At 36.5% G+C, this 25,626-nt stretch overlaps 1 long non-coding RNA gene across 1 annotated transcript in view; it reads left to right on the top strand.

Annotated features, from left to right (window-relative positions):
* The first annotated feature begins 2,122 nt into the window (after nt 1-2,122).
* LOC308061687 overlaps nt 2,123-25,626 on the top strand; it is a 61,931-nt gene continuing 38,427 nt past the window's right edge. Inside the window, exon 1 of the long non-coding RNA XR_013927322.1 lies at nt 2,123-25,626. This exon is cut by the window's right edge and continues 24,219 nt beyond it. This is a non-coding gene — a long non-coding RNA (uncharacterized lncRNA).

Genomic DNA, 25,626 nt, shown 5'->3' with positions numbered 1-25,626 from the left:
GGAGTGCCAAGAGACTTCCTAGTTTTCGTTTAAGGAATGCATAGCTTTTAGGTCTTCAGAGTTAGGAAAAGAGTTCCTGAAGGCAAATGAGACAGTTTACAGAGGGGGAGATGGGAAAGGATAGATGAGCCACTCACCTTTATTTAACCTAATGATTTTTAGGTCAATGATAAAATGTCTTTTAGGCTGACTCATGAATTTTGGAAGTTTGAAGTTAGCAATACCGACACTGACATAAGTGTCTATCACTGGCTTTCCCGTGATGCATGGAAACGGAGTTAGCATTTTAAACCTGCAATTTCAAATATCCATCCCTGGTAGAGGAATTCTTTCAGATTTTTTTTTGCACTTACCTAAATATTTTTTTCAAAGTGTATTTGCAAGTCATCTAATGGGAGTATTATTATTTACACACAGTAGCTGTAGCTTTTGAAATCCTTACATATAGTTTATTAAAGTCTGCTATAAACTGGCTGTTTTACACTTACTTTTATGCATCCAATTATTTTGGAGCTACACGTCTAATGTTGTAACATTTGATACTTCTGTAGTTCTTCCCAGCTCACATACATCCTACACCTTCTACATGTTCTGAGGAAAAAATATCAGAAAGGTCTTAAAGATACTCTACAGTAGATTTCAAACTCAGAGCTTGTATTCTGTATTTTAGACTCTTTGGAAGCTTTTAAAGTACCACACAACATATATATGCAAAATATAACAATAAAACACGTATAGACTTATTGTAGCAAATGCCTTATAATTTTCATAACCTGCCACCTTTCCCAAAAGTTGTTACTTTTCCTACTATGAGGAAAGCTAATCTGTTTTCTGCTGAAAGAACTATTCCATTTAAAAAATAATTCACTTTAAAAAATTATAAAAACAGTAAGTGAGGTCTATTAATATAGAAGAGTAAAACATAAAAAAGGTAATAACCTTGGTTAAAACCCAGGGCCTACTGAATACATCACCCATTTTCTTAGCATAGTCAGTGACAAATCCTCTACCAAGGACGTGCAGAGATACTAAATATACAGTAAACCTACTTCTGACATGTCTTACTAGGCTGTAGCATTGAACAACCTAAGAAATTTTCAGAATTAAAAAAAAACATGACAGTCATTCTCCTAAGAAAATGTTCCTTCTTCTTCACTATTTCATATTCATTGTGAGCCATTTTATAAATGTAGGAAGCACTCAAAAATCCCAGAGGTGAGCCTAAACCATCCTACTGCCCATCCTAATTAGGTTTTTACAAAACTGGATTCTGCTGCCTTAATTTTCTCCATTTACTGGTTATGAAGTTATGGTGCTTATTTTGTAAGGAGTGCTTTGGGGATTGCACATAAATATATTGCTTTTACAGAATGTTCGTCATTCCTTGTTTTCTTCTTGTTTCTGATAGTGCTCTTGATTTCCCTGTTCATGTCTTGAATTTTAAAGGGATACACTGTTAGCCATGAGAGACAGGCACTGGAGTAAATTTGTTGGATGCTATTTGATTTGGAATCTAGTGTGATGATCTTTTTAAGAGCATGAGTTGTCATAGACAACACTTTAAATAAGATTATAAGGCTAAACTCTTCTTGATGGTGAGAGGGAAATAGAAATAGTGCACTTGCTTATTCTCACAGCTTGGGGCTTTGTATTAGATTAAGTCTTAACACAAGTTGGGCAAGTTCAGAAGTTTAACTTCCAAGTTAGTTCTTAAATGATATCTGCTGTCCATAGGTTTTAAGGCCTCAGGCTAAGCTGTAATGCAGTATGACAGAAGATCAGGACAACACCCTTTCTTCTAGTTCCTGCATGCTATGGTACAGACAGTGAATATCTGCGTCAGTGTATGATGCAGACTTGCCACAGGGTCATCTTTTCTAAAGCTTTAAGTCATGAAACAGAAAGACACTGGTTTTTGCCTTTGTGAATCCATATCTGGCATTTCTTCTCTTTTACTCCTGGCAGGTTTGTGGAATGACATCTTACCTAGCAGACTGATAGCCCTCCCTCCTCCCACAGGCATGCTCACATCTCAAGAGAAGAAAACCAGCCATGCATCACACATCTACCATTCATTCACCACTATAAGCTAAATGACTGATTGAGCAAAGAGCAGATCCCACACAAACCTTTTCTCTGATGCCTTAAGCCACCAGAATAATACAGGTGTGACTTGATTATAGAGTTACTACTCTGCTTTCAGCACCTGCTGTGGTGCTTGACTGGGGGACTTGAGCCTGAAGCCAAGGGCAGGACATTCTTATGTCCAGAGGACTTTGAACAATTGTGTCTCTTGTTTCCCTGATTTGTGAAGAGTCTGGCAAGAATGATCCGTACCGTAAGAAGGAACTGCAGATGAAGCTGCTCTGATGCACTTTTAATTGACACCAGTGGCTGAACAGGACTGAGGCTAACCTGGAAACTAGGAATTACAAAGATTGCACTTGGTTACCTTTGTGGCCCCTTTTCTGTATTGTTCTCAGGCTTAGAAACAAGTGTGACTACAAATGTGATGCTCAAAAGAAAGCAGGACTCTAGAAATAAATTTTTAATAGGTTGGCATGTGTGCAAAAAAAATATTTTTACTATATGGTGTCCAAAATGTTCACATACTTTATGGACATAATTTTGAACATCACTAAAATTTCCTTTTTCATTTTCTCATTTTCATTGTAACGATCAATTTTATGGAAAGGCCACAAAGCAAAACAAAAGAAAACAAAAACCAGATGAGGTGCTGTTATACATGGAGTTTCATATCTGGCCGGATGAGATTAATGGACCTGACTGTGGCTTATGTATTATTCTCCCTCGGTAACCAGAAATGAAAAGTCATGTTCCTCAATTTATACTTTATTGTTTTTATTCTTTTGCCTATCTTTGGAAAGTACAGAGAATCATTGTCATTCTTTCAGGCTCTACCTTTTCTTTTATGACTGTGAACCCTGGCTAGTCTAGCCTTTGATGAAACATTTCAGGTTAAATAGTCAACAGATGAGAACATGTCTTCTGGGTCTAAGGAAGATATGACATACAGAGAGTAATTTAAGACTATAGGTGGATCTTAAATCATTACTGAGACAGAAATGCTACTATGCTAGAATTTTTAATAGTAAAGAAAAAGCATAAATACTAATATAATGAATCTTCTGTCTTGAATAAATCCACAATTAGCAGCTGGCTAGTGGACTCCAGCAAACTCATGTCCTTAAATCTCATGGCTTTCTGCTGGTTTTGCTTGTAGGTTCACAGTGAAGGCTGGAAAATACACAATCATACAGAAATATCGATACATGAATGTACATAGAGCAAACATCTATACACAGTGAAAATTACCATCCTGGCACGCATGAGAACCAACAGAGCTTCCAAGCCAATAAGGCAACAACTGCCACCAAATCTCTGCTTTATGGTTACATCTGAGCTGGAAGAGAAAGATAGCTTCTGTGCATGTAATAAGGTAGAGAAGAGTTGAAGAAAGGGACTAGGACAGTAGGAATGAAGTGAGGAAAAATATGAAAAAACCTTAAAGGAACTTGTGAAAGCAAGGTTTGTTTTTTCTTTATTCCTTGTGAGCAACAGCAATGCCAAAGGGAAGAAGAATTAAATGGAGGCTTGTACTGAGTGGCAAAGAAGTAATTCCTAAAGGCTTCTCTCTCTCTCTCTCTTTTCCTGAAGCATAACAGAAAGATTTAAATGATACACCCTTTAGGCTCATAAGCTTGGCAAACTTTATTAATTTTTTTGTAAAGACAGTATTGCTTTGCCAGATAGACTTTTACCAAGCTTTCACAGCTCTTTCTAAGCCACGCTAGGCAACAAGAAACCATAAATTAAATCAAAATAATAAAGATATAGATCATAAATTAAACAAAAAAATAGTAGGAGAAATCATGAATAAAATTCAAATTGAAAGCTCTTTGATGGAAGGATTCTAATGCAAAGAAATAATGGAGTTTCTGCTTTCCTGTTTGTGTCATTAATTTGTAATGAAACATGAATTAGGAACAGTTTTCTAAAAGTGCCTTCCCCTCTGTTTTGGAATATGAGACTTGTTAGGGAATGTAATCTTTCAAATGCTTTCCTTTTAGAGATTTGCTGTTCCTGGCTTGCACTTGAAGTAAAAGCAATTTGTGAAGCACTGATATGCAGTCTAGATGCATACTGTTATTTTTGTGTACAGTGGTTTTTCCCCCCTGCTGCCCTATTCCATTTAACAAAGCAGTGAATTGTCTTTTAGATTTACAGAATAAAGGTGTGACAAGAACAGACAAGCTGAATGTACCAGAAGAGACAGAAGGAGCAAAGGTCAGTAATACCAGAAATGAGGCCGCATTGTTCTGATAACCAGCAGAAGAGTTTTCAGTTGTTCTGCTGCTGACATGTAGGCAGTAGATCAGAGAAGGAAACTACCTTTGCGTTATCCAGTAGGAAGGACACAAACCCAATGGCTGAGACTTTTTTATCATTGTGCAGACTGGACTTCTAAATTGGGGGGGTCAGCAAGTTCCTCAGGCCCTTTTGTCCTATTTCCAAGTCAAATCACATTATGATTTTTTTAATAATCTCAGAAAAAGTGGCATTCACATTATTCAAGGTGCAACTACCAATGCCATAATTATTTTTCTTTTCTGCCTTCCTATGTTATTGTGTCATTAAGCCTCTCCCCAAGGCTTCTGAAAGCAATCTGGAGTAAGTCACATCAAGCGTTGCATGGTGCGTAGTGTGGCTGTGCAGAATTCACCATTCTCTGCTTCATTGTGACTAACACTTTATCGCAAGGTGCCCATTGTAAGCATCCTTTCTGACACTCCAAAAGTAATCAGAAAGATTTGTCCATTACGATTAGACTTGCATGGGGAGAAATAACAGTATCAGAGGTGAATTATGGGGGGAAAGAGGAATGGAATCAGAAAGTGCTGGTTTCATTAGTGTCTTCTTGCAAAAAGAGAAAGGCTACTATATACAATTGTTAATACAGAAATAGACATGGAATGATGCCATACATCAAATGGCATTACTTACATCTACTTAGGAACAATGCTACTAATAAAATAAACCTGAATAAAACCCTTTTATGTGTTATTCACATAAAAAGGCCTGATTCACTAAGCTTAAAAAAGAAGATAGAGTGAAAGACTTTTTTTAAGAAAAGGAGATTGAGATGGTGCCTTACTTGTCTTCACAAGGCAGCAGAGCAATGACTTGATATGGAAAGTGTTTCATCTGGAACAGATCTTTTTCAGAAAAGCAAAGACTTTTAATTGTACTGTAACGTTGATCTAAGGAAGAGCAGGCAAGTTTAAGAGACTGTCCACATTAAAAAGCAACTTATAGAAAGAGCAATTATGAAAGGGATTTAAAAAGATTAAAAAAAGTAATCTTTGTCTATTCAGGCTACTCTTCTCAAAACTGAAGGCTCATACTTCTTTTTTTTTTTTTTTTTTCGTTTATAGTAATTACCATTGAGATTAATTCAAATCATGCTGCTTAGCTATTAACACCAGTGTGATGTACCCTCATGTGCTGTGTGGCCACCAGTGCAGCTCTCTCTGCTCCTGCCTCCAGCTTTTCCCCTGTGCAATGCTATCAGTGCTCAAAAGTTACATTGATTTACACCCATCTACACAACATGAAATTAATCTTTGTACCTCATAAAGAGTTAATTTTTTTAAAGGAAAACATTGAGATTATTAAAACAGTTTCTTATAGAAATTATTCACAAAAAATGAGACCTATTGTAAAATGTAAGGATTAATTTATTAATCAGAGCTTTCTGAACTCTCACATTAAGCAGCTTTGTTATGCTAATTCCCTTATAAATGAATAATGGACTTATTCTCCCATTATTGCCTATCATTTTAAAAGGCCCATTTAGAAAATGAAGATGTCCTTTTCACTTGAAAATTATGATGTGTTTTATGGAACAAGTTTTTTGAAATTGAATATTTGCTCCCTATACCCTTCTGTTCCCCCCTGCCTAGCTTGTACTCATCAGTCAATGTTAAAATCAAATGCAGCCATAACCATTTGTCATAGAGATGCGTAGTGTGTGGAAAGAAAGCACAATGGAGACAACGGGCTTTGAGAAGAGAGATCCAGATCTACAAAGCTATTTACTTCTCACATATCTGCAGATGTAGCCCTAGCTCCTATACACATTTTAAATCAAATTCTGCTGTGAATAATGGCATAGAAGAAGAAAGCCAAGATGATGCGGCTGTAGAAAGCCAGCAAGTTCAGTGGCAACGTAAGATTTATGCTAAAAAAAAATAATCCTTATTAGAATAGTTTAGTTTTGCCACACACCTTACATGTGGTCTTGGAGATTTAATCTACTCTTGCTTGTGTATGTACGTGCTGTTAGCCAAGCATTAGCCTGAGGTCCAAACCTACCAGCAGTTAAATTTACGTTGTCAGGTCTCTTACGCTGAATTCTGGTGCTTTCTGGGAGTCCAGGCTAGACTGGTGCCTTGATATGGGTTTTCTCTTGTGCACTATGCAGGGATTGGAGAGGAATGATGGAACAGGGGGAACAGGGTTGAACATACTGCAAACAGCTGGCAAGCAGACACACTAACAATACTGTGTCATAAGCACACAAGAAGTATTCCTGTTCTGACAATGCACACCCTTGGCTGGTTAACACAAGTTCCCTCGTTCCTCTCCAACCTTTGCACTTGCCATTTACTACATCCTAGAGCAGGCTATCCCGTTCATCTTCTTGCACTCTTGCAGACATATTGCAACAGTAGGCAAAAATCTGAAGTCCTAAAGGATCTCTGGCATCACCTGTGGCAAGGGCTGAAAGGGTTTATGTGCAGCCTAAACTAAGGATGAGTTCAGGCTGCCTGTAATTCAAGTACCAGTAATCACATTTCCTCTAGAACTTGCAAGTCAGGAAAGCGTCACCAGTTACATGTGGCCAAACAATCAGCACTGTGGATAAAATCAGGAGATTTGGCTTCCTTAGGCCTATTTTGGAAGACAAAGAAGTCTGGCAGAATGGATGTTGTCTTCTGTTTCATTTCCCTACCTGCAAAACAGAAAAAATAATTGTTTTGCTCCCCATTCACAGCCAGGGATGTAAACTCTTCTGAAGCATGGGTGCTTCTTATGATGTGGGTGCTTGCTTCCTACCACAAGATCTCTTAATACCAACACAATTGTTTTGTTGGTTTTGTACCTCTGAAATCGCAGTCCCTTAGGGTTAAAGAATAGCAGTCAGTGCAACTTTGGCTTGACTGTGGCAGAAATGTGAACAGTTTGTCCTCAGCTGGATGTTGCTAAAGCAAGTGAAAACACAAAGAAAATAGGGTTAGCTCAGAACAGAGTACACATTGTACCTTGTTTTGGCTAACAGGCTGCAATCCATAACGACAAGCAGTTAAGTGGTTAAGGCTTAGAAAGAATTACAGTTGGAAGACCACAGCTCTTTTCTGAAATCCACTGCTGCTTAGGCACATTTCTCCGTGCTTCACCTACCATTTGGGTAATGAAAAAGAATGACAGAGTTTGTAGGAGTTGGCGCTGAGACTCTTATTATAACATAAATTCCCTGCTTTTTATGTGAGTTCCCATGTGACTTCCAATAACTGGGTCTGAGAATTTTCCTCAAGTTACTAAATGAGTGTACGATAGCTTTGCTATCTTATGGTCTGTTTTGAGGACAAGTACATTGAAATAAGGTGTTTTAAAACCACTATAATAATGGCTGTATAGGGAAGAATACTTGTGTGTCAGGTACTTTTCATGTCCTCCAGCCTTGTTTTTGCAAACATCGATATGAGTTATCACGGTGGCAGAAGGCAAAATAAACTATTCACAACTGGGGCTCAGTTTTAATTTTTAGCTTAGGCTGGGTGACCACCAACAAAAAAATAATCCTTTTTTTGTCTTTTAAACCCAAATGGAAGTTCTCCTACCAATTCCAACTCAAAGTGACACGATCTACCTGCTGTCAGGAAAGGACAGGTCTTTGGAAAACAAGTATGGCTCTTCACTTGAGTGTGGTAGAGTCTAACAGACTTTGCAGGAGACATTTACTTTGTTTCCTTTGGATGTCAAACCAATATGTGATTCAGGGGACCAAACATATGTAGAATAGATTCCTAATAGAGCAGAAATAGAAGGCAATCGATACTTCCAGAAAGTTGGAAGAGATGGAGAGTGAAAGAGTTCAGAGCACTAAGTTACAAGACAAAGTAGATGGCAGGGCCATTTTCCTTTGTTTTCATCGATGCTAGTTGTCACTTAGGGCCCCTCTGTGAGAAAACACAAAACATACAGCTTTGAACGCTCTTTGGATGGGGGAAACAGGGAAAAATGCCCTCCAAAACAATCCCGCCTTTTGGGCTGTTTCATTTCACAGCTAATCCTTTAGCTGTCTGTTGTCCTCCCTGCAGCCCAGAAACACTAACACACACTTTTTCTCCTGTCCCTGTGGGCACCCCTTGCTGCTAGATTTGTCCACACTGCTCCTACAGTGTTCCAAGGCTGGAAATTTGTTTGCACTTGGCCCTGCTCCCTGCTGAGAAGGCTGCGGGAGAGCCACTGCTGGCAGTTTGACTGACTTGTGAAACCTTTAATACTTGATACTGGGGAACAAAGTGGGAGGTGCTAAAAGTGATAACAAATTCTATTAGAACTATGAGAAATTAGGTAAATTGACCCTGTATTTTCAACTCGTCTGGCTTTCTGAGTGATGGAACTCATCTGCATGGGAACCTGTAACAGGAAGAGAGCCAAGCATTTGATCCTTATCAATGATTTATGAAACCCACATATTTTCCAGACAATTAGCTGAAAATACTCCTAGGCTGCTGATACTCCTGTGCCCTTTCTTACTGCCTTTTTTATTTTAGGATTGCTGGTGTGTGCTTTCCTCAATGGAAGTTAAAAATATTCATGTATTTTCCTGACTGCAGTGCTTCTGAAATTAAACCAAACAAATTAATATATCTCCAATGTTTCTGGTAAGACGGGTGCTTTTGTTTGTAAGAATCAAATATAAATACCCATCTACTCACATTTTTGTAAAGGAAAAGAGAAAAAATATAAAGGAACATAAAGAGCATGAGAATGGAGGGTATAGTTTTGGTGGGTATGTAAACTGGGGATTCAAGGTTGTGGCTTTTGTGACCTCTGAGGGGTAATGCAGAATAATTTTATTTTCAAAACCCCTACACAGTCACCGTGTTTTACACCACCACTATGTGCCCCTTATAGACACAAATAATACATAATGATCACCTGCAGACCTGGTGTTCTACTTTAAATTACTGAGGACTTTAAAGGGAAACAACAGAGGTGCTACGGCTGAGAGGCCAGAGCGCACAAACTGTGCCAGAGAACTTCAGGGAAGAATTAGAGCCCGAGGGAAGCTGGGGAGCTTGTAGGTTCTTTGGTAGGCAATATAGGGGGTAAGCCTCATATTCAGGAAACTGTAAAAATGCTGTATTATGAAGCACCTTAGTGAATACTATATTATGAAGCTTCAGTTTGCACCTACAATTTTTAAGAGAGATTCATCCCAAAGCCTTTCTGTTGTGTTGTTGTTGTTGTCGTCATTATTATTATTAATAATAATAATAATTTTTCTTTTTTTTCCTTTCTCTCCCAGGATTCATAACAGACTTCTAATACTGTTAGGTTTTGGATTTTTTTTTTATATATATATATATATATAGTAGTTATTTTCCCTTCCTTCCCATCCACACATTTAACAAGAATGTATTTAAGGATTCTTCAGTCAGACAGCAAGACAGTCTATCGTTACAAGCAGTGTTTGATTTCAGACTATTATATTTTTTAACTAAAAATATGGATATTTCACATTTCTGTTTTTCCATTTCACTATGTAGTATTTCCACCTGGAGGACACAGGGCACTGCCAGCATTTCAGAGTCTGACCTCTTTCTGGCTGATACAGCAAGAAGGTTTTTCAGGCTGGCAAAGCAAAAAGAAAATGCAGACCTGAACTGCGTTTCTGGGTCTATTTAGGAGGGCAGGGATTTAATGCATATTTAGTAACCAGTTAAAAAAATGGTTTATAACAAATAGATCTGTAAGTACTTACTATAGAAAACCCTTTCCACATGAAGCTGAAATATATATATATTTTAAACTACTAGTGTTATTATGAATATTAGAGCTGGCTGACCTGTATTTTTCTCTATGCTTTTCTTCACAGTTCATTTCTGATTTCTCTTTTTGTGATGAAATAATAGTCTTTTACCAGTGACAAGCCAGTGTAATTATTGTGTTATGAAAACAGACTGTATAAGAAAGTGAAATAGACAAAGAGGGAAAAATTCTCTGGATACTTCATTGCTCTTGACAATTAGCTGTTAGTACTCATTTTTGTCTAGAAAAAAAATAAAATGATGTTGTGAAAGACTTCCCCTGTATGTGAAAGGTGTTCTTTAAATAAATGTGCTCATTTTAACTTCTCCTGAGGTTGTAAATCAGAAATGCTATTATGTTTTTATTTACTGCATGCTGAGAAACAAAATAAAGATGAATCCTTTCTCTGTTCCATCTTTTTGTCACCCTGCATATTTTGTTTATAAACTAATAATACCAGACAATCTTTTTGTAAGGTTTCATTCCAAGTAGGATACTAAAGCACACTGAAGCTGAATGCACAGCAGCTTTGTAGAAATTTGCAGATGTTGAAAAAAAGTCTACTTGAATATCTTGGAAAAGGAGAGCAAATCTAAATGATCTTACTCATCTGTTATTTATAGTATTTTGCAGAATGGAATCATATTTCAGAAGAAGGGAGAGGAGATATCTCTTATTTTTAAGCCTTCTCAGTATCTCATGGAGAGTTTGGGGAAAAAAAGGTTTCCAAATTGTTACAAAATCCATTTATAACGATTTTAATTATTATCCAGATAATTTTCTTGTTTTAGCTGTTTATTTGTGCATTACATTGAATTTGTCACCTGTCTTTCTGTTCCTCTACCTACCAAAGTACTATTTAATATATTCAGTACCAATAGCAAACCTAGTGATCTAGACTTACATACCATTAAAATATTCAGTCACCTTAGTTCATACTTCCACTGTAGGTGTAGATACACAGCAAAGAAAAGGGGTTTTTAGGTGGATCTCAACATAATACAGTTGAAGAGGGATGGAAATCCATGACCAGTGAAAGCTCTCTGATTTTCTCCATTTTCCAGCAAAATTAATAGCACCTTGGGACCATTAGTATCAAGGCAATTATTGGCTGTAACAGCTCAATATGTACATCTGGATTAAATATTAACACATGGAAGACCAGGGTAAAATTTCCTTTACTTGTAAAGGAGTCAAGATCTCACCTTGCTGTTCAGCCTTTCAGAGGAAAACTGTAGTGGCTATGTGTTTCATGTTATACAGATAACTAATATGATACAGGTCAAGGGATTTTTGTATTTTGTGTTTAGCCAATGTGAAGACAGGAAGGTTTTGATTAAAAATCAGTGCAGACAGGGTCAGACTTTATAAACACAAAGGACAGGCGCAATTTAAGATCTATGCCCTTTCCTGAATCTATTTTCAACCTTGAGCTGCTCTATTTCTATTTTTTTAAAAATTGTTTAGACGTTTTCTCATGGGCATTGCCATAAATTAGGTATCCTAGTGTTAATTTTAGTCAAATCACATGAGAAAAAAATGTAAATTGTCATAAACCAGGTAATTATGCCTCATGCACTCCCTGGTTATTCTTTTGTAATTGAATGGGTTAGTTGAACAAATGGCCATAACAGATGATGAAATTAAAAAAAAAAATAGTCTGCCTCTTCAAAGTGTTATACAAATTAGCTAATTAATGCAACAGTCTTTCTAATTCCAGCTTTTTGCTAAAGCACATACTGATGAAAGGCAATGTCAATGCATAGGTTATTGTTACCAGGCATATGGTCTGTATCAGCGTTAACTAAGTAACATGTAGTAAAACATGATACAAAGATGTAGTGTAATGTCAACAGATTAAAAATTTTGGGCATTAGTTTTTGGTTTTGTTTCAATTTAGCTAATAAAAATATCTAAGGAAATGATTATGAAGCAGGGGCATTCATGTAGTTTACAGAATGGAACACGCAGACTTGATGTCAGTATTCAGAATGGAAATCATTGGTTTGTTATTAATTTTTAAAATTTAACTCTTTTTGTCTACATCTTTTCCACAAACCTTGCCAGTTCTAACTAGGGCCTGAATTCTAATAAGAATCAGGATGTTGCTGTTCTTTTCATTTGGGAACATTCAGAGTTTGAGATTCCCTGTGTGTTCCCTTATGCTGTTCCCTTATAGTTATTGAAAGGAAAAAAGCCACTATAGTGATCAGAACCGCTGCTTCATGGATAACATAGAGTTGTTTTCATGTAAAACTATTGATGTTAATAAGAGTTTTGGGCTTAACTGACATATACGTGAGACTGTACAGTTGTCAACCTCATGTGAGTACAGGAACAGCAGGAAATCTAAAAGTCAAATTCACGAACAGGTTCTGACTGCTTTGCATTGGTACAGTGATAGAAAACAAGGACTAAGCTGGCTTTGTAACCAGTTAGTTAAAACTATTTTATTCATAGAGTCTATGACCAGGTAGGTTTTCTGTGATCATTAAGTCTGACCTTCTGAACCACACAGACTTTAGAATTTTATCAAGCAACTCCCACATCAGACCTGTTAGGGTTGGTGCAAATTTGATAGAGCAGCGCATTCAGGTAAAACTGACCCAGATAATCCTGTGAGGTAATATGAATAGTCATTTAATCCCTTCCATTCAGATTGTGTTTGTTCTGTATGCAGATGTGTAGTACTAGCAACTGCAGTCTAGGATTTGATTTTCAGGTTTGGTGCTAGTTTAAAACAGTGGTGTCAAAACTAGAAGATTTGTATGTTGGTATCGAGTAAATACTTATTTTTTAACCTTCTGTCATATAATACTGTTACCATGTATTATTGTTTGCTTCAGTACAATCACTATGGAAAAATTACTAACAAACCTTAGTCATGTAACATTTTATTACTGATTTCATGCCAAGAGGAAAAAGAGTAATCTGGAAAACTAAAACTTATGGTCACTGAGGAGGCTGTTGTGTAAGAAACCAATGGAACAAACATGGACAGTCCAAGAACTATCTATATGTGGCCTGAGATATGTGCAGGACTTCTGAAGAATATTCTTGAATCTTTGATACACCCTTCCTCTGAAAGGACTGTGCAAGTGCAAGGGGGCTGAGCTTAAGATAATTAGTTCTGATGAATATGCATAGGATAGGGTAATAAATAAGAATCAAATCTGTTTTTGGATTAGATGTGATAGGAGAAATTACTATCTGTCCCCAGCACTGCAATAAAGGAATGTCTGCTTCTTAGTGCTACATTGGTGTTAAGAAGTTTTCTTTATTCCCAATTTCAGTGACAATACTGTGCAAAAGATATTCATATCACTAGCACTAGCACTATATTGACATGTAAATGGTAGCATCAGAGGATTCAGTCTCTGCTGAAAGACCTGATTTCATACAAACCATCACATGGTAGCTGTGCCACACTCCAAGGTGGCTAAATGCATGAAAATGCCGCTCCTGAAGCTGCACAGGCATATAGGATCGTGCCATCTATTTCCAGTCCATTTCAGAGTTCAGCCTAGTTGCCATGATCGTGGGCCCATGCTAAGAAACAGGTCTCAGGAGCTCTGGGGCAGAAGCTGTTTTCCGCCCCACAGTGATTTTCATAGACATGGTTGCACTTCCTAGAGAAAGGAAAGGAAATTTTACCAATTCATCTCCTGTTTCATTTTTATTTCCTCTAGACCGTATTTGTTGAAATCAAAACTTCTAGGCACAGTCTGGCTGTGAATCACTCAAAACTGTCTCCCTTTTCCTGGATCTTGGAATAGAAGTGGGATACAACATTCTTGTCAAAAATAGAAAAAAAAAAAAAAAAGACTATTATTACATGGTTTTACTAATGTTTTTACAAGTAATGCCACTGTCTAATTAATGAAGCTGTGATGAAGAAACAAACAATAAAATACCAGATTTCCAGATGATGTTTTATTATACCATTGAATGTACTGGCATTGCAGGAAGTAATGTGAGATGAAAAGCCACTGAAAACTGAACCATCAGAATCTATCAGAAACATTTGCTTTAAATGTTTTCCTGTTCACTAAATTCTGTACAAGTCTTGTGACTGTTCAATAATCTTCACTGTTTGTAATTTATGTTGTGTTTGTCTTCTGTTTATACTTTGGGCTACCAAATTTACCATAAAATGCTTCAGTGAAAGTGTAACATCTGTTTTGAATTTGGCACATTTTAACCAGTTCTCCAGTTGGTGTGCAGACAGTGCAGACAGTGAAGTGATTACTCTAGGCTTGCTTACAAATGAAATAAGTATTTTTGAGTAGGGAATTTTAGCTTAGATGCTTATGTCAGTTGTACAAGCCTATAGTTGAGCAAAGGTTATCATATAATTTCCATTTCTGTTATCCATCTAGTTAGCCCTCCACGATTTATACCTTTTGGAAAATGCCACCATTGAAATGTGTGCTTGCTAATGGCCATTTCATTGTTCCTTAACCCTAGCTACTTAGGTATCTTTAAGGATCTGAGTAGGGAATCTTGTTACCTTCCTGAGATTTTATTTTTTTTCTTCCCAATAGGAGGTTCATGAAAGTCCTGAAAAAATTCCCGTTGATGCCAATGGGAGTGGAGGCAGAGAATCAGATCTGGCAGTAGGGACACTTATTGAATTGTTTTACTAACACCCCTAAAATGTACCACACTGCAATCCTCCCCTCCATAAACACCTGTCACATTTGAAAGTGGTAGAATAGATTTTCCAGTCATGAAAATTCATTTTTAAAAGGTTGAAATGCTGAAATTGGGCATCTCCAAAAAGCAAATATATGTCTGAAATGTCATATGTTAATTGCTTCATTCAGAGAGAGTATATATATTTAATATATGTATAAATTATTCATATATAAGGGGATAAAAGAGACATTCAAAAGTAATTCTACTATAAAAAAACAAACAGAAAGGAAGTAAGATGCATGCATAGCAAGCTCTCTTTCCTGCTACAACCACATTCCTTTGTAAAAAGATGCAGGTGTTCACCACATGAGAGTAGAAAAAAATCAATTTTTTGAGAGCATGCTCTATATCTGCAATGAATTTAATGCAATGTACATGTAAGATCTGATATACACTGAAGTATTTTTACTACCAACATTAAGGAATATAAGAAGATAAAAGGACTATAGCTAAAAATGGAGAAATGGGTTTAATGGAAAAAGACATAAAGGTCTTCTGCTTTCAGTAAATGTAATAATCAGTTCTGAAACTATTGAAAAAGTACGATCATTTTAGGAGGTGAATGCAGAGGGTAGCATCTGTTGACTGTACCAGCTTCATACATCAGTAGCTGAAGTGACTCAACTCTCAAAGTGGAGACCTTACCTTGTAGACAGGTTCAGAATCAGCAGGCAGGAAGGATCTGATGATTCCTTCCTGGAAATCCATTAAAAGTCATATCATTTTTTCTGGGAGTCCTCCCACTTTGCCCCAATGTTCATTTGATTTAGCTTTTGAGGCTTAACTTATTCTCACCATTACTTGAAAAGACATACTGTAGTATATAGGAGAAAGGACAGGGACTGTTCCTTCTGAGGAACACAATATACTCCCACATAAGCAGCATGGCCAATGACAGAAATAATATTTTGATTTATAAGTTAAATTATGATTGATTAATATAAAAATGGAACAATTCTTTTTCACAAATTACAGTCTCAGTGAAAGCACATGGCAGTTGATAGATTTTTTTCCTTAAATTCAACTGATTTTGAATCAGATCCAGAGAGTTAAAAGGGAATTTCACTAGATTTTCATATGACGTTCTCTCTGGGCCTCCTACAATCTGTCTCAATAGAGAAAAGGGTAATTTTGATTTCATGTCAAGAATTATTCCTACTCAGGTATCAGTATTTATTGGTCATTCTCTTTAATCCACAAAAACGTATTAATTCTAAGTAAACAACCCCAAACCACCTAGTAGAAACATACAGAAGAAAATGCTCAAGGATTAAAACTGTTTTCCAGGTGGTTTAGAGAAATGAGGACAGCACAAACATTTATTTGACCTATACTGTGCACATATGCAGCTGAAGTCTTTGAGGTATGCTAATAAAATATTCCTTGTAGCTTTCAAGTAGAAAGAGCTCTTTCCTGACCCCAGGTTTTTACATTTTCCCATTATGTAGATTGACTGTTTTGATAGGCTAAGATGACTGATGATAGCTGAGTCTTGAGGTGGCAATGAATCTGATTGTCTGAATTGGTAGAGAAATTAATACTTAAAGGAATTGTCAGTTACATTATTGGTGTTGCTCAGATGAAAATTAAAAAAACCCACCTTTGAAGCAGCTAATGATTTTAGGAATGGTCATTGAATGACAACATCAAAAAAACCTGAAATGATGAAGAGACCAAAATATGAGAAAGAAAAAAAAAAAAAAAAAGCTGGATATTGTCTTTCTTATCAGAATATTTTTGATATTTAGTTCTGAGAAGACATGAAATGAAATGATCTCTGTGGCAGTGGAAAAAATGTCACAGGCATCAGCTACATCAGAGGTCACAGAAAATAAAATGGACCTGCTTTCATAATGAGCTCCATTCCTTTAGGAGAGCTGTTGTAGCTATACTGTATTTCATAAGGTGTTGAGTGACAAATTCCAGTTTATTATGACTGGCAACATATGTGAAGCAATCCTGATTTAGATACCTAAGCCCCAAAGATAAGATATGAGATATACCCTGTTTTTCAGTGGGTATCACCACCTCTAAGCCAGTAAAGAGTCCTCTGGGCTAGTATTGATTCAAACTGACATATCTATACAATATGCTGCAGATTCATGAAGGATTACTGATTTAGTTTTAATACATTGGTCTGCAAACTGCAATGATTTAGGAATAATGAAACCTCAGCTGTAGGAGCAGTATGGATATGTATGTAAGGTAATCACACAGTCTCCCATCTTAATTTGCCACTGAATTTGAATCAACACCAGCCCTTTAGATAAAGATCCAATCTCAATCTTTTTGATATATTAGTCCACAGAGAGGCAAATAATCTGTGATTCATAACCCCGTCAAGTTCTTTAATGTTTTTGGAAGGCCAGCTGTAAAATTATAATGGGATACTCAATATTGAAAGGTTAGTTAAAGAATTTTATGGTATTGGAAAAAGCAATAACACATGTTTAAAATAAAAGTTGCTTTAATTGGTTTACCAAGGTCTTCTGAAATGTAAGCACTCTTAAAGTGCTTCTACTCAGCAACAGACCCTCACCCTCTACTAAGAAAGTTAATGAAATTCATGCTGAAGAACTTGTAGTATCCCAGAGACAGAGCTTGGGTTTAAGAGGGAAAAGAACTATTGTAGCTAATGCTGAAAGCCTGTGTTGTTTTAAGGTTAATCCATTTGTTGGAGCAGGATTTTTGCTTATGAAAACTGCTAGAACCATTGACACATCTGCTGAATAGGGAACAATGTTTACCAGCAGAATGTGGAATTTAATGGTAATAACTGCAGTGAATTACTGTGCACTAGAATATCTTCCAAGTCTTGTATCTTTCATCACACACCTTTTTGTGCTCAGTAATCCCTAAACTTACATAATACAGAGAAAATGGCATTCAAAGTGATCTTTATGAACGTTTTTTGTGTTTCATAGCTTGAAGATAAGAGCTTCTGTCTGCTGTGGAAAGTCTCTGTCAACAGAATCTGCTTGATCAAAGCATCCTTTGTCAGTTATTAGTAGAAGAAGTGAAAATCCACTAAATTGTGATTCTCTGTTATCTGTAGCATTTTCAGCTTGCAGCTTTTGCAATTTTCATGCTTCCCAAATTGTAACAATAGTTTAACATTTCAAATATGTTTTTGGCATGCAGCTAGGAGGCTATCAGGGGAAGTATTTGTTTCTTTTCCCTGGAAAATAATGGAGCTGGTTTTCTTCCCCCCCGCCCCACCTCCCCCCCGCAACATATTTCTGCTGCTGCTTGTTCTGTTCTCCATCATTTCTGGACTTCTAATGAATGCTGATATGAGCCATTAGCCATTATAGCTGAATGAGTCCCTGCTTAGCCTTTCTGGTAAACTGAGTTACTCTCACATGCAGGATGGTAGCCAAAGCAAGGTAAGAAAAACAGAAACTAAGTCGCTCTTTCATTGTAATATCAAGTGGTTCCTGCAGACAAAATTGAAAGACATAAAGACAGTAAGATATGAGATAATGTTGGACTCTCATTCATCCACTTGCTCCTGTGAAAGGTGACTTTCCAGCATCCTCTCTTTATCTCATGTTATTCCTTCTTTACTTTAAAAATCCTAATATATTGTATTTCCCCATTTCCAATATTTTTTAAACAATTGAATCACTTGAGTGACTGACTTCCTCCACTATGCCTCATTAAGTAATTGAGTTAAATTGATTCAAAATAAAGTGACACACTTTATTTCACAATGATTGGTTTGAATCAGCATTTGCCTTTTTTGCCATTGCTTCTTCATCACAAGCTTTTTCTCTCTAACGTTTCCAGAGCTCTTTTATTGTCTTTAGTAAGGTAAGCAGCGAGCATAAGCATTGTTCAGATATATCTGCGAAGAATATTGTGTCAGAACTCTTGTTCTTCTATATGATGATTAGAGCTGTTTTTTAAATTCTAATTACCTTCACACCACTAAAGAAAAATCTCCAACCAATTTTTTTTTTCCAAATTGTCTAGGAAGATTTTCAGAAAAAAAATAAAGGAATGGAATTAAAAAGACTGAAAAATATGCAGAAGGTCAAAAATGTTAATCATAGAATAAAATCAGATATTTTTATCCTCAGAAAAGACATCTACCGGATTATAAAAAAAAAACACCACATTTCATCTTTAGGGGATAAATGAAAACATAGGGGGAAATGAGAGAAAAATTATTCCCTTTTCCCATTGGAAAAAACAGAAAAGATAGTGACCAAAGTAAAAGGAAATAAATTCTTGAAGGCATATAATAAAAATGTTTTGACACAAAGCATTCGATCTGATCTTTCTGTAATATTTTTCTTTGTGTTTATGATTCACTGATTAAAACTTTAAAACATTATGAGCTTTATATTGGAGTAATTAGACCAAATGTCTGAAAATGTAAGGATAGATCACTGTAAAGAAATTTCAGATGAAACTCTGAACTTCAGTGCTTTATTTACATACTGGTTATATTATCCCTGACATGAAATTGCACCAGCTGATACTCCTCAGGAAATAAATAACAACCCTGAAACTCATGTAACTGTGACACTTCCTCTTCTGATAACTGCTGGCAACAGCAGGTTACTTTGCTAATAGGAAAAGTGTATTTCTAAAATGTCAGTGATTGCAATCAGATTTTCTTTGAATGTATTTGCTTAATATAGCAATAGGGGAAAAAAAAGGAAGAAAATTGCTTTTTCTTTTCTCTTTGGTCTGAATTTATCCCAGTATCATTAGAAAAACACCAATGCTTCATTGGTTAGTTTGTTCAACCAGATTAATGTTCCAGTAATTTTTCCTGGAGAATAGATCTAGACTTGTACATTGTAATATAGCTAATGATCCATTCCAAGTCTTGCTATTGTTGGGAGATTGCTATTTATAATTTCTTATAAGCACTACATGCACTTTAAAGAATATTACCAAGGGGGAGAATCCTACTGATGCTAACCTTTTAATATTCAAATAACAAAACTATTCCAGTCACCAAGTAATATTACCTTGTGCAAATTAGAACAATTCAGAAGTTTAAAAAATATATATAATCACTGTGTATCATGTGATTTTGCTTTCCCGTATTTTAATTTTTGTCACAGTTTTGGGAGATTAAACATACTGCATACTAAAGCTCTTAAAATCCAATAAGCTACTTCTATGCAAATAAGGGTGTTTGTATCTATACAATTTATGTTGACATCAATGGGCATCTAGGTTAATTATCTCCTGAATTTAATGAGTATCCATCAGTGCTAACAACATCAAAGTAATTTTTCCATGAACTGGCATAAAGAAGTACAGAATTTATTTGAGAATGCATATGTCAAATTCAAAGGTTTGGAACGTATAGTTCAAATTAAAGGTTTTGAATAGTTACTCTGTGAGTAATGGTTAGAAACATGAATGACTTCAATTTGTATTTGCTCCACAGAGAAAACATCTTTAAATTCATAGAGACATTCATACAAATGAAGAACGAGGGCATGGATAAATATTTTTTTTAATAACTATATAACATAGCTTTTATTCTTGTGTACGTAACACTGATAGTATGGGAGATGCAGAGTAATTATAAGAATAATTTAACTACCAGTGAAGATCAAGAAATCAGAATGTCTATTCTCCACAGAACAGGAAGACTGTAGATTAGGAGTATCTAGAAGGTCAGGGGTCCTCACACTTTTTAACCAGGGGGCCGGCGCGCGGATGCAGTGGCAGGCAGTCATCTGCGGCTGCTTGGTTTCGCCCCCCAACCCCCGGCAGGGGGTGGTGGTGGGGCGGGGGGGGGGCTGTAAATACTGGGGGCCGGATTGAGGACCCTGGAGAGTCGTATCCGTCCCATGGGCCATAGTTTGAGGACCCCTGTAGAAGGCAGTCAAAACTAAAGCCAAGAGGCAGTCAAAACCAGGATCGATACAATAGTTGCTAGGCATATCAAGTATCAAATAAATGCCACCTCCATGTTCACTTGTGTAAGGTGAGCATCTTCCTGATGCTGGTCAGGGAGGATTTCTCTCTTGTTTAAGGCAGTTTCTGGGCAGCTCTATTTCTAGATCCATTTCCCTGGAGCATGTGAGGATACTGAAATGATCATCCTACAATCCCATCATACTGTTGTGTTTCTGTTATGGATGTTGGAATGAAAAAAAGCAGAACCTATCTCAAGGTGGACAGAAATTTGGATCATGTAAAGATTGCCAATGTGTGAGCAAGTACCAGCCACAAAGCAAAGACAGACTTGTGCTGAAACATTCCCAGCAAAGACAAAGTCATTGGCTCCAGCCCTTTTAGGTTTAGAACTCTCTTGAAGGCCTGTCTCTACCTTTTACAACTGTTTTATGACCACTGCTATTACTGATGCTACTTGCTGTCCCATACTGTTTCATGTGAACAGAACAAACCTCAAAGGGCAGTAGCCTTGAGGACATAAAGTAACATGATGTAAGCAGGAGAAATATGCAATATGAAAGCAATGATGGCATAACAAGCTCCTGTCGGATCAAAGTTAGAGAGGCACATTGCCCTTAGGACAAGGACATACACATGCAAAATTACATACTTTGTGAATGGATGGAAATAAATTAACAGAAACACACACACACACACCAGTGTTCAGTAAACAAACATAAAACGCAAGGCGATACAGTTGGTGGTGTGTTTGATGGAAGAGAAGGTTCTGATCAGGCCTCTGCATTACTAGGTTGAAATAGAGAATATGAATTATGTTAATGAATAATTCATAGAACATTTGGGAACTTCACATGTTCACAGGGATTTAGAAACATTAACTGAGTCACAGAGCTGTATTGTGAAGGGTGAGGTCTGTAATTGTAGAAATGTAGAACTGGAAGGGACTTATGGAGGTCATCTAGACCATGTTTCTGTAGGAGGCAGAATCAGTCATACCCAGATCATTCCAGTAACATTTGTATAATTTTCTTAATTATGCATAATATGTCTGGTGAAGGAGATTTCACAGGCACCCTGGGTAGCTGTTCACAACTTTCATTGTTGTCATAATTAGAATGCTTTGCCTAATACCAGCCTCATTCTGATTTGTCTTAATGAAAACAATTTATTTTCCTTTACCTTCCTAAATGGACAACATTTTGTTATGACTGCAAAACTGGCTGAATAGAAATAATGAGCATGGATGTTGGATTTAATTCAAGGATAGAGTCATAAACATGGAAACAGTACTTTGCTTAGGTGCTAAGTATCATAAAAATGTGTGCCAGATTGATCTTCATGTATATATTTTTTTATTACTCTCCTAAGGACTTTTATTTACTTTTTAACATGATCTGATACAATAAAAGATATTAACTTTTTAATAATGATTCAAGAAGCATAAAACAAGTATTGTGTTAAACCGACACATGCAATATGTGATGAACTCACTGTTCTCCTTCACAAAGCAGAATCTTCTGTCTTTGGATGGGGTAGTAGTTGTCTTCCTAGGTTTGGCCTTTACTAGTCAATAAGTAAACATGACAAGAGCTTCTGTTCCAGCCAGTTTCAGGACACTTATACCAGGAATTCTCGTCTCCCATCATATCGTCACTGTGCTTTAGACATACAAAGCATATAGCTTTGCAATATCCTGCATATTATATCAGACATGGTGGTCTTATACCAATTAGGAAAAAGCTTATACTTTGGTCTTTGGCTCACTTCATTAATTTCTTCCTTGTCTACACCTATATGAATATACAAAGGATAAGAATTATTTTCCTATTAGTCATTTTATAGAGTGAATAGCCAAAGTATGGCGTATTTTTTTTCTTTATACTCTTGCCTTGAAAAATGACTTATGAACAGTCATCTGACTCAGGGTATGCAATCAGAACAGGGAGAAATTTTCTCTGACAATAAATCCATGAACAAAATCAAAACCATACAAAAAATGAAGCTTGTTCAGCTTGAATCTTTAAATGTTGAAAAGTGTATTTTACTCTATAAACTGCATAGATACCAAAAAAGATTTAATCAGAAGGAATAAAAATAGTGTTCACTTCAATGTTTTCTGTCTGTTGAAATTGTTGGTAGGAGAAATGGTTGTGTTATATGAAAAATAACATTTATTTAGAAAGTCTCATGTCAAAAAAGAAGAAGAAAAATGTTGACAATATTCTCTTGGAATAAAATATATTTTTTCAACTCATATGAAATATACTTCTTTTCCCTTGAGCCTGACCACTGCAGAACCTTATCTGATACACCGGATAGATGACTTTATCCATAACCATGCCAGTGTTTATATTTGGATGAAAAAATATCCACACACTGAAACCAATATACATGTATTCTTATTTTAAAAAATATTTAGTTTTGTCAGTTTTACAAGCAAAGTCACTAAATTGTACTAACTGGTGGGTACATTTCTACAATCTTCATGTTCTCAATTAGTCCCCTAAAGGACTTGTAACTATTGGAAGATAGTCAGATTACGTTCACAAGGATTACTTACAGCAAATTAAATTAGAAATTAGTGACCTTTGTTTTATTAACATCCAGAATTGAATGTTTCAAAATGTGTAGACTGTCATTTTCAGTCATATATGTACCAAGCACATATAAGGTAAAGTACTTTAAACTGCAAAATTTCCATCAAACTTCCCTGTTGAAGATAGAAACAAAGCATTTCTGGTATGAACTGTTGCTGAACTGAAATTGAAGGAAAGATGTAGAAGGTTTTTTTTTTATTATTTATTTCAAGATGTCTCTGCTCATGGGCAGACTCCACAGCACCCATTTGTAACGATCTCTGCCTGATGATGGCTACAGAAGCAATCCAGGAAACTGACTGAACAAGGACAGATTTCTTCCGCTTTCCTGTGGTCACCTAACTATCCACGTATGTATTTATCTCTCAGAAGTCAAGCTCTTCAACCATTCCTTATCCCATGACAATGCACACATTCATTGGATATCTCCTGTTCAACAAACCAAAAAAAAATTATAATTAATGGCTGTTCCAGTGTCTAGATACCTTACTAGAGAATCTTCTACAAGAGCAAGATAATAGTTCTTCTCAGTGTCAAAGAAATTGGAAATATCGGCACCTCAGTTCTAGCTCTCCTCAAATGAGTATCGCCTCTTGACCCTTTGTCTGCAGTCACCACAAAACAAGACTGCCCATCAATCAAAAGCTATTTCAGAATAATGAGATAAGATATGTCTGAGGAATTTACAGTTCTTTGAGTTTGGAGAAACTGAGCAACATTAGAGTACCATACACGTTATTCCTTCCAGAGGATCAAAGCTTCAGTGTTTTTTTCCAGAACAGAGATCATCCCTGGGGTTTGCTACTCTGCATTCACACTTTAGAACATGTGTGTGTCATACATGCACTTTCCCCAGCAGTATTTCTCTAAAACTTTGAAGGCAAGACTTTTGGTACCATGTCTTATATTCGTGTCTAAACTCTGCCTGGCACCACAAGGTGCCAACCTCAGCTGGAGTTTATTGGCAATAGCATTGCTGATTTTAATAAGGTTCTGTAATACCTCCAGGGCCAGGGCACACCTCCTTTTGTTCTCTTCTCCCATCTGTTCTGAGCATGAGATTGCCCCCAGTGTCAGGTGGTAACATATTACCAAGTAAGCACTAAGCAAATATGTGTTGCTGCCAGAATGACACTCCTTCTCTGACTCCAGCAATTAAAATGACTGATCTAATAAGCAGTCCTGGGCAGCTAATTGATTGGGGAAAGCATTGCTAGGCACAATTTACAGCAGAACATATAGAACATTGTGGGGCTGCACAGCGTTGCTAGCAACTTCATAAAACTGAACCTGGCTTCGTTTCTCAGGCCCTGCTCTTTGACACGATGCTTTATATATAGGCAGAAGAGCAATTCATTTGTACTCCACTTGCCCTTTCTTGGAGATGCTAAGGAGGTACAAACATAATTTGTGTGTGTTACTATGGAATACAATTTCATTTGATATTGCTACCTTTAAACTTGTAGCCCTAGGACTTTGCTAGCTGTCCTTAAAATCCTTCCAGGCTGACATATCTAAGTAGAGGCAGTTTAACTCTCCAAATCAATATACAAGGGGGAAAAAAAAGTCAGTTGGTGTTTGACAACAAGATAATAGAAGTTGTATGACTTTTTTCAGCCTGCTCAATTATTACAAAGGCCAGGGATTATTTAACACACTTAAGGGTTGTTAATTTTCATAGCAGTAACTTGCAGACAGCCTAAATTAAAACAGACTGCTGCTGTGCTGTTACTTTAGATAATCTCTCTGTTAGGTGCTCTGAATTTCCAGACAAGTTCATTAAACACAGACAGAGCTGCAGAATTTACACGTGCAAAATATTGCCAAACAGATGTCAGAGTTTGCTGTGCTGGGCCATGCCAATACCGCAGTCTTCTTCTATTTGCATATCACCACATTATGGTAATTAATGCTAATCAATTATGCTAATTGACACTATACATAGTACGCAGTCACTTGATATCTGAGTTTAAAATAATGTTATGACATTTTATCTTGAAATGTGGAATAATTTGTAAAGAAGCAGTCAGTTTCATGTATTTTCAATTGAATGCAAAAATGATTGACTTAGGATGAAGCAGCTGTGCAGGACTGTTACTGCTGTGCACATCAGGGCCTGACCCAGAACCCGATTTAATTCTAAAGAGCATTAGTCACCATCTTGTTTGTAAATTATTATCTATTCTCTTCCTGATCAGTTTACAATCATGAAGCAAAATTAGCTGAAAAATCAAGTGAGGTTGCATACCAATAACATGTTAATATTTTTGAGAAATGTTTATCCTGCTTTTGATTAAAACATAAGAGGTCTGGC

The sequence above is a fragment of the Falco punctatus genome (assembly GCF_963210335.1).
Source record: "Falco punctatus genome assembly, chromosome: 3".
In the NCBI taxonomy this organism is placed as follows: domain Eukaryota; kingdom Metazoa; phylum Chordata; class Aves; order Falconiformes; family Falconidae; genus Falco; species Falco punctatus.
The sequence above is the reverse complement of the archived record's forward strand: the minus strand, read 5'-3'. Positions and strand labels throughout refer to the sequence as shown.